We start from the raw sequence: 12,294 nt of genomic DNA on the forward strand, positions 1-12,294 counted from the left end.
TGTATGGCAGATTTGATTGGAGAGCTGCTTTTCATTATAACCTGGTAGCGTGATTATAAAGGTGTAGCTAACCTTCACCTAACTCAAACTTCTGTGGTTTCTCCTGTCTACCAAAAAGCATTTAAGAATTCTGCGTGATCACGTTATTTTAGGATAGTTTGCCATTCTCACCTTCCTTAGAAGGCAATTTAGCTAGCTACTTATTCATGTCCCATGAGGGAAGTCAGTCTGTGCTCCCAAGCAGCTTATCAAAGTATGATTTCAGACTTCATGCAATACTCTCCCTGAAAGGAGTTCAGGTAACATGTATGGATGTCTTGTGTCCTTTTTGGAGATTAGTTTCCCAAGGAACTCACTTAGCAGTCCTGGCTTGTCACCTGGATCTGAAGAGTAATTTGAGTGTCTTCCAGTTCTCTTCCTCGGTAGAAGATATCTGAAAATTCCACTAATCATTCAATAAGGCTGCTTATGTCAGAAACTCAAATTCTTATGTTTTTGGTGTTTTGAACATTTTCCCCTGTTATGACTTATTAGTGTATTCTGCATAGACAACCCAGTTGTCCTTCCTGCAGAAAAGCAGCAGATACCTCTAGATGCCTTTCTTTTTGTAAAAGGTATTGTTTTTCCTGAGACCTGGATGAATTTCCATGAGCCATTCAAGGGCATGAGAACACCCACTTAGAACTTGAGAGGTTCCCTTCATGGCCCTCAGACTGGGCTAACGAGATTTGATAATTTGAACTCCAGCACTCCTTTCCTCACAGGCTGAAAGAATAGCACAGTATTAATGTCTATCTGCGCTTAAAGGTTTGAGCTATCGACCACAGTCCAAAATTAGTTTGTGTAGGAGAACTTTTACTTAAAGGCATAAAAAGATACCATTTAATATATTGCTTCTAAAATGTGTTTCTCACACATTTCCACTGTGAGAACGAGGTTCTGTGGTCAAATAAGTCCAGAAACCTCAGCATGCTCTAGGGAATCCCAGTTTTTATCAGCAGCAGCCAAAAAAAAAAAAAAAAAAAGTGTGCAATCAGTTTCTTAAACTTATTTAAACATTTGAAAAGTTAGCAAATTGTGGCAAAGAGCATTAATTCTTGAGTCTTGGGAGTGTATTACTTTGATGAGCATGTTTGTGTATTTGAAACTGAAACTATGTATCGGCTTATATTGCCACATACTGATTTTTATGGCATAATATATGGTGTAGAGAACAGGTGGTCTAAAAACCAATATTTGCAAAATGCTGAATATTCAGCACGGTTTTATGAAGTTGACAGATGTGGAGTGTATTCCGCATGTGTCTTAACTTACAGATGAGGAAATGAAGTTGTAGAGAGATGAAATTAGCTAAGCCAGTGGTTTGGGTGCTAGGAAGTCTTGATTTTGTAAAATATAGCCATATAATTAAAAAAAACCGAGAATCCAGACAAAAAGAAAACAAAATCATTCTAAACATATAATGTACTTTAAGTTCACAAAAGGTTTTAAACATAATTTAGGCTATCCTTGACTTACCTACTTGTTTATTTCCTACCAAGGATGACCAGGAACTAGCCATTGATAGAGAAACATTCATTATTCTTACACTTTCTTTCTTTTTTCTGTGTCTTTTCACACACACACACACACACACACACACACAGTCTCAGAAGTACTAGTGTTGTGCCCTGAAATTGTTTGTTTAGTTCCTGTCAAAATTCCTCTGATTTTATTTTTCGTGTCCTGAAATACTGTCAAGATTAACATCCTGATTGCCTTCCAAAATATCTGACTTTATTTTTTGTATGTGCTTTTTATTCTTTGGTAGAATTCTGGATTCATTACCAGCGTCTACCATATGCCCTGACAACTATGACCACAATGGGTGAGTTGACTGATCTAAGTGGTGAAAAATGCTGGCAGCATCAATGGCAAAAACAGCTTTCCATAAGAGAGTTTAAGCATCTTTAGGTAGCGTTGTTTTTGAACCTATGTGGAAAAAATAAGGTCAGGTCAGAAGAGGGACATTTGGTACTCGAAGATTGTTTGTGACTCTTAGTAATTGGCAGCCAAAACCCTTAGGAGACTATCAGAATGCCTGTGTATGAGACTCTATCAAGAGCAATTCAAGAGAGGAGAGAATCCTACTTGGAAAAAGGTGGTGGTAGCATTGGACAGGCAGCAGAATAGCCCTTAGCAGAAAGAAAAGAGCTAAGAGACCCTGTATCTGTCCCTCACCCTTCAGAGCTGGTGCCCAAACCCAAAGCCATCATCACATTGGATGGAGCCCCTGCCTCAGGTTTAGTCACTTGATCCTATTTGAGGGGAAGCAAAGATACCTGTGACTCATGAAGAGCATGAGTCACATGGTGGAGAGACTTGAGAATTAGGAAATCAAAATGGGCAAGAACGATGTGTGCCTTCAAATGGAACATGAATTTGAAGCAAATTTCGGTTCAATTTGCTGTCACACATAATGATCAGGTTCAGTAATAAAGAATTGTACTTAAATTTTGATTCATTAAACTTTCTGGAGAGTCCTAAACAATTTATATTACTAACACATAGAGACTTCTTTCTGGAGAAAAATGAAGTACCAGGTGCCAAGTAACAGATTTACATGAGAATTTTTTAGGGATAACACATTGCAATTTGTAGCACAGTCATAGCCAATTTGAACCAAAAAAAAAAAAAAAGGAGTGTATGAATTTACGTTGTTTCTTCCTGTTTGCTTTTAATCCTTTGCACTGATCCCAATGAATTGACATCAGAAATCTGTGCTGGAGCTAACAATGAAAGGTGATGTGATAATATATATTGGAGATGGGAGGAATTCAGGTTCCTGAAAATTGGTCTCAGAATTATTCATGGGAAAATAGTGTTCTGGACACTGATTCTAAAATTCTTTCTAAAAAGTTAGGTCTTAAGTGAGCTAAGTCATATTTACCATATCCTTCAGATTCAAGGAATTTTGATGTTCAAATACATTGGTCGTATCTCCACTTCATGTGGCAAATCTGTAATATGTTTTTACATTTGGTGTTTAGAGTAAAATACAGCACCCTTACATAGAACTTTATAATAAGCTTCATGTGTTCAGATATAATTGCTACTTTTATGACTAATGCTGTTTCTGTTATACTCAGAAACTTCTTTCCTATCCTAAGATTATAAATATATTCACAAAAATATTTTTTTGTATTTTAATTAATTTTCTACATTTAAATAAAAGAAGTGCTGCTGTTGTTACTATTATCTCCCCAAATTACTGTTATTTTCTATACACTTCATGCAATGCCAGCTTAACAATGCCTTTAATATGGCCCAAGGATGCTACAAAAGCAAATGCTGGTGTGTATGTCAAAAGACTTTCCTGCCTGGGCATAGTGGCTGACGCCTGTAGTCCCAGCACTTTGGGAGGCCAGGGCGGGTGTATCATGAGGTTAGTAATTCAAGACCAGCCTGGCCAACATGGTGGAACCCCATCTCTATGAAAAATATAAAAATTAGCCAAGCGTGGTGGTGCGTGCCTGTAGTCCCTGCTATTTGTGAGGCTGACGCAGGAGAATTACTTGAACTTGGGAGGCCGAGGTTGCAGTGAGCCGAGATCGCGCCACTGCACTCCAGCCTGGGCGACAGAGCGAGACTCTCTCTAAAAAAAAAAAAAAAAAACACACAAAAACAAAGCAAGCAAAAGAAAAGTAATTGGAACTAGTTTGAATGGAAAACATTAAGTCTAGGAAGTTACATGTTGTCTTACTATGTACGTTTTAAGTTCTTTGGCACTGCTCTGTGTGTGAACTGAGAGTGTCTTCCAGTAGGCTGTCCATTGCAACATGTGATATAAAGGAATACAATTGTACGTGTATATATGAATATACAAACACACACATCCATGCATTCATACACACACGAGAGAAAGAGATTTGGACTATTCACTGTCAGGAGCATCCATGGGAACAAGAAGTTTCCTTGAAACTATTTCTAGAGTCTTCTCAGGGTGAGCTTTGTACGGAATATACTTTTGCTTTTTTGGATGGAGGCAGGAAAATGGGGAAGAACTCAGAGGGAGGCTTATTATGTGAGTGATTGTCACCTTTCCTTTCTGTGGGAATGAGAGTGTACTCGTAGTATGGACCAAGGGAGAAGTGAATCCTGCTTGGAGTGAGAAGGAGATAGGAGGGGACAAAGAGCAGGGAAACCCCAGCAAACAAAAGAACGGAGCTAACAACCCTGGAAGCATTTCACACCCTCCAGAGCTCTGCCATAATGCGAGGCTGACTCCCTTGGCCCATACCCCCAATCACATGGGATGAAGCCCTTGCTTGAGGCCTGCAGCTACTTGGCTATAACTCTTGGGCAGGAAAGACTAGTAGGATGGGTGCAAATTGAGGAGGTGATCGGAGGTGATAGAGAAGGAGGAACTCGGATGGGATTTTAAGAAGGGGGACCTACAAACTAAAGTTGAACTGGAATTAAATGCCCTCCAAAAATGCTGTTATACATTGAGGTGTAGATATAGTTACTTAGTCTGGATGGATCAATATGTTCACAGCCTAAGATACTCACTGTTGGCACATAAAACCTCATTTCTAATAAAAAAAACAAATGCCATCTCAGGTCCTTTTAGTGATATAATACGTGTGAATAATCAAAGCGTAACTGGGGAATAACTCATAGACTAACTGTAGCTATTTGTTGCAAAACATTAGAATGACGCATTGTGTCTGACTCTGACCATATTTGTCCTTTAATCCATATCCGAATGACCTGGCGGGAGTCATTATTGATCGACCCACCGATGACAGGTGCGTTATAAAAGATGTACACATGGCCAGGAGCAGTGGTTCACACCTGGAATCTGAGCACTTTGGGAGACCAAGGCGGGCAGATACGCTGAGGTCAGGAGTTCGAGACCAGGCTGGCAAACACGGTGAAACCCTGTCTTTAGTAAAAATACAACAATTAGCCAGGTGTGTTGGCAGGTGCCTCTAATCCCAGCTACTCAGGAGGCTGAGGCAGGAGAATTGCCTGTACCTGGAAGGTGGACATTGCAGTGAGCCGAGACTGTGCCACTGCATTCCAGCCTGGGCAGCAGGAGCGAAACTCTTCTTTCGAAAATGAGAAAAAGATGTACACACAAACACACACACAAATCAGTGACAGAGCAGGAGGCTGAGATTACTGGGATTCACTCTCAGGAGTGTTGACAGTATTACAGCGTATCTTTGACACCATTTCTTTATCGTCTCACTGTATCACGTATAGGTAACTTCCATATTTTTACAGTTGTTTAGAAAGAAAGAGAAACACACTATAGAGAGAGGCTTCCGTCTGTTACTGTCTTCTCACCCTTGGTTAGTAACAGTGAAATGCCTTGGAAACTCAGATTTTCTGTGTCTGAGACATACTGGAGTGGGCCACGGGAATAGAGACTCCTATTTGGAGCAAGGAGAAGGTACGTATACTTGGGGAACCGTGAAGCCCTCAGCAGAAAGGAACAAAGCTAAGAGCCTAGGAGGTGTTCTCCACCCTCCAGAACTCTGGCACCATGGAGGCTGGTGCTCCAAACCTCCTATCACTGTCGTATTGGATTGTGCCCCTGTGTCAGACTTCTAGTGACTTGACTCTGTTTGTGGGGCTGGGGAGACACCCATGCTGGTTGAAAGTAAGGGGGTAATGGAGGGCCTTTGAAACAGGACATTCAATGAAATAAGAGGGCTGACTACCTCCAGACAAAATTGAGTTTGAAATAACTGCCACCACAAAGACTGACACGCACTGGGACAGAGGTCATAATGAAGTTTTTTAAAAGCTGGAAGCATAACTATTTTCCCCAGCCTAAGATGTTGGTTGCCATCGTATAAATCCCCCTTTCTAATGAAAAAAAAATGACATTTCAGAACCAAATAGTTCTATACACATGCATAGTCAGAACTTCACTGGTGTATGTGCAGAGTAATGAAAGCTAGTTTCTCCAGAAAAATCAATTTCAAATTGTGTCTCCTGTCTGACTGTATTCTTTTATCATCCTCTAGTCCACCCACAAATGAATTGACAACAGCAAACCCAGAGGCACGTATCAATGAAAGGTGAGTTATATTTAGATAAATAAAGACACACGTATGCATAACTGTGCATAGAAGTAGTCACACACACACAGGCACAGAAACAAATATGTCCATCCATTCACCCATGCATCCATCCATCCCCACTTCTCTCAAGACACATCCACTAACAAACCCACGCACACAATGGAAACATACAGTAGGACGGATGGACATATGTGGAGTTTCTTCTAGAAGCCTGCATGGCCACAGAGAGTGGTTTTTAACAGGGTTTGCAATTCTTCTCATGGTAGCCTTTGTAGGTAACACTGCATCCTTTTCTAATGGAGTTGTATAAAAAGGAGCCAGTCATAGGAGAGCTGCGACTTCTTGTTGGTGTATTTGTCACCCTTAGTTCCTACTAAGCAGCTTCTTAAAGGACTCAAATTTCCTGAGTTTGAGAGCCTACCAGGTTGACACAAGGGAGGAGAGAATCCTATTTGCAACATGAAGGAGATGGCAGCCGACAAGGAGCAGAGAATCCCTGGGGAAAGAATGGAGCTAATGGAACATGGACTTGTCCCTCACACTCCTGAGCTCTGTCAACATGTGAGGTTGGTGCTAAAACACAAACACAAGTACACCACCTCATTGGATGCTGCTCTTCCTCAGGCCCGCAGCTAGTTGCCTGTGTCTCATGGATGGGAAAGACTAACATGATGGGTGAAAGGAAAGACATGATGGAGAGATCCAGGAGGGGGGCCATAGATGGGATTAAAAGGATGACTGCCTACACAGTGAAGTTGAATTTAAAAGAAATTCACCCACAAAAGGCTGTCATGCATTGGTCAGCTCCGGTGGTAGAGAGTTTGGTTAACTCTTGAGTCAGTGAGTCTTGGATAGGTGTAAAATGTGTGCTGCAATCGTAGAAAGTATGATGTGTAGGGTAAATGGCATGGCAGATTCCAAAGAACCAAATACACACGTGAATTCCGTAGGATCCAGCAGTTTACAGGTTGAAAAGTAATTGGAAGGCCGGTCACATTTGCTGACGCCTGTGGTCCCAGTGCTTTGGGAGGGCAAGTCAGGTGGATCATGAGATCAGGAGTTCAAGACCAGCCTGGCCAACATGGTGAAACTGCCATCTCTGCTAAAAATACAAAAATTAACCAGGCATGGTGTTGCGTGCCTGTAGTCCCTGCTACTCGGGGGGATGAGGCTGGAGAATTACTTGAACCTGGGAGGCCGAGGTTGCAATGAGCTGAGATCACACCACTGTACTCCAGCCTGGGCGACAGAGCGAGACTCTCTCTAAAAAAAAAAAAAAAAACACCAAGCAAAAGAAAAGTAATTGGAACTAGTTTGAACTGTAAACGTTAAGTCTAGGAAGTTACATGTTGTCTCACTATGTACGTTTTAAGTTCTTGGGCACTGCGCTGTGAGTGAACTGAGAGTGTCTTCCAGTAGGCTGTCCATTGCAACATGTGATATAAAGGAATACAATTATACATGTATATATGCATATACAAACACACACATCCATGCATTCATACACACAGGAGAGAAAGAGATTTGGGCTATTCACTGTCAGGAGCATCCATGCGAACAAGGAGTTGCCTTGAAACTATTTCCAGAGTCTTCTCAGGATGAGCTTTTTAAGGAATATTCTTATGCTTTTTGGATGGAGGTGGGAACATGGGGAAGGACTCATAGGGGGAGGCTTATTATGTGAGTGTTTGTCACCTTTCCTTTCTGTGGGAATGAGAGTGTACTTGTAGTGTGGACCAAGGGAGAAGTGAATCCTGCTTGGAGCGAGAAGGAGATAGGAGGGGACAAAGAGCAGAGAAACCCCTGCAAAAAAAAAGAACAGAGCTAATAACCCTCGAAGTTTTTCCCACCCTGCAGAGCTCTGCCATAATGTGAGGCTGACTCCCTTGGCCCATACCCACCATCACATGGGATGAAGCCCTTGCTTGAGGCCTTCAGCTACTTGGCCGTAACTCTTCGGAGGAAAGACTACTAGGATGGGTGCAAATTGAGGAGGTGATTGGAGGTGATAGAGAAGGAGGAAATCAGATGGGATTTTAAGAAGGGGGACCTACAAACTAAAGTTGAACTGGAATTAAATGCCCTCCAAAAATGCTGTTATACATTGAGGTGTAGATATAGTTACTTAGTCTGGATGGATCAATATGTTCACAGCCTAAGATACTCACTGTTGGCATATAAATCCTCATTTCTAATAAAAAAAAGAAATGCCATCTCAGGTCCATTTAGTGATATACATACATGTGAATAATCAAAGTGTAACCGGGGAGTAACTCACAGACTAACTGTAGCTATTTGTTGCAAAACATTAGAATGACGCATTGTGTCTGACTCTGACCATATTTGTCCTTTAATCCCTATCCGAATGAACTGGCGGCAGTCATTATTGATCGACCCACTGATGACAGGTACGTTATAAAAGATGTACACATGGCCAGGAGCAGTGGTTCACACCTGGAATCTGAGCACTTTGGGAGACCAAGGCGGGCAGATACCCTGAGGTCAGGAGTTTGAGACCAGGCTGGCAAACATGGTGAAACCCTGTCTCTACTAAAAATACAATAGTTAGCCCAGCATGGTGGCGGGTGCCTCTAATCCCAGCTACTCAGGAGGCTGAGGCAGGAGAATTGCTTGTACCTGGGAGGTGGATGTTGCAGTGAGCCGAGACCGTGCCACTGCATTCCAGCCTGGGCAGCAGGAGCGAAACTCTGTCTCAAAAACAAGAAAAAGATGTACACACAAACACACACACAAATCAGTGACAGAGAAGGAGGCTGAGATTACTGGGATTCACTCTCAGGAGTGTTGACGGTATTACAGCGTATCTTTGACACCGTTTCTTTATCGTCTCACTGTATCACGTATAGGTAACTTCCATATTTTTACGGTTGTTTAGAAAGAGAAACAGACATAGAGAGAGGCTTCCATCTGTTACTGTCTTCTCACCCTTGGTAAGTAACAGTGAAATGCCTTGGAAACTCAGATTTTCTGTGTATGAGGCATACTGGAGTGGGCTGCAGGAATAGAGACTCCTATTTGGAGCAAGGAGAAGGTATGAGTACTCGGGGAACTGTGAAGCCCTCAGCAGAAAGGAACAAAGCTAAGAGCCTAGGAGGTGTTCTCCAGCCTCCAGAGCTCTGGCACCATGGAGGCTGGTGCTGCAAACCTCCTGTCACCATCGTATTGGATTGTGCCCCTGTGTCAGACCTCTAGTGACTTGACTCTGTTTGTGGGGCTGGGGAGACACCCATGCTGGTTGAAAGTATGGAGGTAATGGAGGGCCTTTGAAACAGGACATTCAGTGAAATAAGAGGGCTGACTACCTCCAAACAAAAGTTGAGTTTGAAATAACTGCCACCACAAAGACTGACACGCATTGGGACTGAGGTCATAATAAAGAAGTTTATTTAAATCTGGAAGCATTACTGTTTTCCCCAGCCTAAGATGTTGGTTGCCATCATACAAATCCTCCTCTCTAATGAAAAAAAAAGACATTTCAGAACCAAATAGTGCTATACACATGCATAGTCAGAACTTCACTGGTTTATGTGCAGAGTAATGAAAGCTATTTTCTCCAGAAAAGTCAATTTCAAATTGTGTCTCCTGTCTGACTGTATTCTTTTATCATCCTCTAGTCTACCCACGAATGAATTGACAACAGCAAACCCAGAGGCACGTATCAATGAAAGGTGAGTTATACTTAGATAAATAAAGACACACGTATGCATAACTGTGCATAGAAGTAGTCATACACACACAGGCACAGAAACAAATATATCCATCAATCCATCCATGCATCCATCCATCCATCCCCACTTCTCTCAAGACACGTCCACTAACAAACCCATGCACACAATGGAAACATACAATAAGCAGTCGGATGGACATATGTGGAGTTTCTTCTAGAATCCTGCATGGCCACAGAGAGTGGTTTTTAACAGGGTTTGCAATTCTTCTCATGGTAGCCTTTGTAGGTAACACTGCATCTTTTTCTAATGGAGTTTTATAAAAAGGAGCCAGTCATAGGACAGCTGCTGCTTGTTGTTAGTGTATTTGTCACCCTTAGTTCCTGGTAAGCAGCTTCTTAAAGGACTCAAATTTCCTGAGTTTGAGAGCCTACCAGATTGACACAAGGGAGGAGAGAATCCTATTTGCAGCATGGAGGAGGTAGCAGCCGACAAGGAGTGTGAAGCCCTGGGCAAAGAATGGAGCTAATGGAACATGGACTTGTCCCTCACACTCCTGAGCTCTGTCAACATATGAGGTTGGTGCTAAAAACCAAACACTGGCACGCACCTCATTGGATGCTGCTCTTCCTTAGGTTCGCAGCTAGTTGCCTGTGTCTCATGGACGGGAAAGACTAGCATGATGGGTGAAAGGAAAGACGTGATGGAGAGATCCAGGAAGGGGGCCATAGATGGGATTAGAGGGATGACTGCTTACACAGTGGAGTTGAATTTAAAAGAAATTCACCCACAAGAGGCTGTCATGCATTGGTCAGCTCCGGTGGTAGAGAGTTTTGGTTAACTCTTGAGTCAGTGAGTCTTGGATAGGTGTAAAATGTGTGCTGTAATCATAGAAAGTATGATGTGTAGGGTAAATGGCATGGCTGATTCCAAAGAACCAAATACACACATGAATTCTGTAGGGTAGAGCAGTTTACAGGCTGAAAAGTAATTGGAAGGCCAGGCGCGTTGGCTGATACCTGTGGTCCCAGTGCTTTGGGCGGTCAAGTCGGGTGGATCACGAGGTCAGGAGTTCACGACTAGCCTGATCAACATGGTGAAACCCTGTCTTTACTAACAATACAAAAATTAGCCAGGCGTGGGGCATGCGCCTGTTGTCCCTGCTACTCGGGAGGCTGAGGCAGGAGAATTACTTGAACCTGGGAGGCAGAGTTTGTAGTTAGTCGAGATCATGCCACCGGACTCCAGTGTGGGTGACAGAGTGAGACTCTGTCTCGAAAGAAAAAAAAATAAAGAAAAAATTAATGCAAACTACATTGAACTGAAAATGTTAAGTGTAGGAAGTTACATGTTGTCTTACTATAAACGTTTTAAGTTCTTTAGCACTGCGCTGTGTGTGAACTGAAAGTATCTTCTAATAGGCTGTCCATTGCAACATGTGACATGAATACAATTGTATATGTATATATGCATATACAAACACACACATCCATGCATTCATATACACTAGAGAGATTGCGATTTGGGCTATTCACTGTCAGGAGCATCCATGGGAACAAGGAGTTCCCTTGAAACTATTTCCAGAGCCCTCTCAGGATGAGCTTTGTACGGAATAGTCTTTTGCTTTTTGAATGGAGGTAGGAAAATGGGGAAGAACTCATAGAGGGAGGCTTATTATGTGAGTGATTGTCACCTTTCCTTTCTGTGGGAATGAGACTGTTCTAGTAGTGTGGACCAAGAGAGAAGCAAATCCTCCTTGGAGTTAGAAAGTGATAGGAGTGGACAAAGAGCAGAGAAACACCAGCAAAAAAAAAGAACAGAGCTAATAACCCTGGAAATATTTCACACCCTCCAGAGCTCTGCCATAATGTGAGGCTGACTCCCTTGGCCCATACCCACCATCACATGGGATGAAGCCCTTGCTTGAGGCCTGCAGCTACTTGGCTGTAACTCTTGGGCAGGAAAGACAACTTGTTGCTGGAAATCAGGGACCCCGAGTGGAGGGACTGGCTGAAGCTGTGGCAGAAGAACATAAGTTATGAAGATTTCATGGACATTTATTAGTTCCCCAAATTAATACTTTTATAATTTATTCTGCTTGTCTTTACTGCAATCTCTGAACATAAATTATGAAGATTTCATGGACATTTATCACTTCCCCAGTCAATACTCTTATAATTTCCTATGCCTGTATTTACTTTAATCTCTTAATCCCGTCATCTTCGTAAGCTGAGAAGGTAGGTCGCCCCAGGGTCCTGTGATGATTGCATTATCTTTGCAAATTGTTTGTAAAACATGTGTGTTTGAACAATATGAAATCTGGGCATCCTAGAAAAGAACAGGGTAACAGCGATTTTCAGGGAACAAAGGAGATAACTATAAGGTCTGACTGCCTGCGGGGCCAGGCAGAACAGAGTCTTATTTCTCTTCTTGGAGAAAGCAAGTATGAGAAGTATCACTGAATTCTTTTCCCAGCAAGGAATAACCCTGGGAAAGGAATGCATTCCCAGGGAGAGGTCTATAAATGGCCG

At 42.3% G+C, this 12,294-nt stretch overlaps 1 long non-coding RNA gene and 1 pseudogene across 1 annotated transcript in view; one reads left to right on the top strand and one right to left on the bottom strand.

The window, feature by feature from the left end:
* LOC129136832 (uncharacterized) overlaps positions 1–12,294 on the bottom strand; it is a 131,173-nt gene that overhangs the window by 20,715 nt on the left and 98,164 nt on the right. The gene's annotated exons all lie outside the window — the stretch shown is intronic.
* LOC735346 (phosphatidylinositol 3,4,5-trisphosphate 3-phosphatase TPTE2-like) overlaps positions 1–12,294 on the top strand; it is a 108,821-nt pseudogene that overhangs the window by 11,888 nt on the left and 84,639 nt on the right.

The sequence above is a fragment of the Pan troglodytes genome, chromosome 14, assembly GCF_028858775.2.
Source record: "Pan troglodytes isolate AG18354 chromosome 14, NHGRI_mPanTro3-v2.0_pri, whole genome shotgun sequence".
Classification (NCBI taxonomy): domain Eukaryota; kingdom Metazoa; phylum Chordata; class Mammalia; order Primates; family Hominidae; genus Pan; species Pan troglodytes.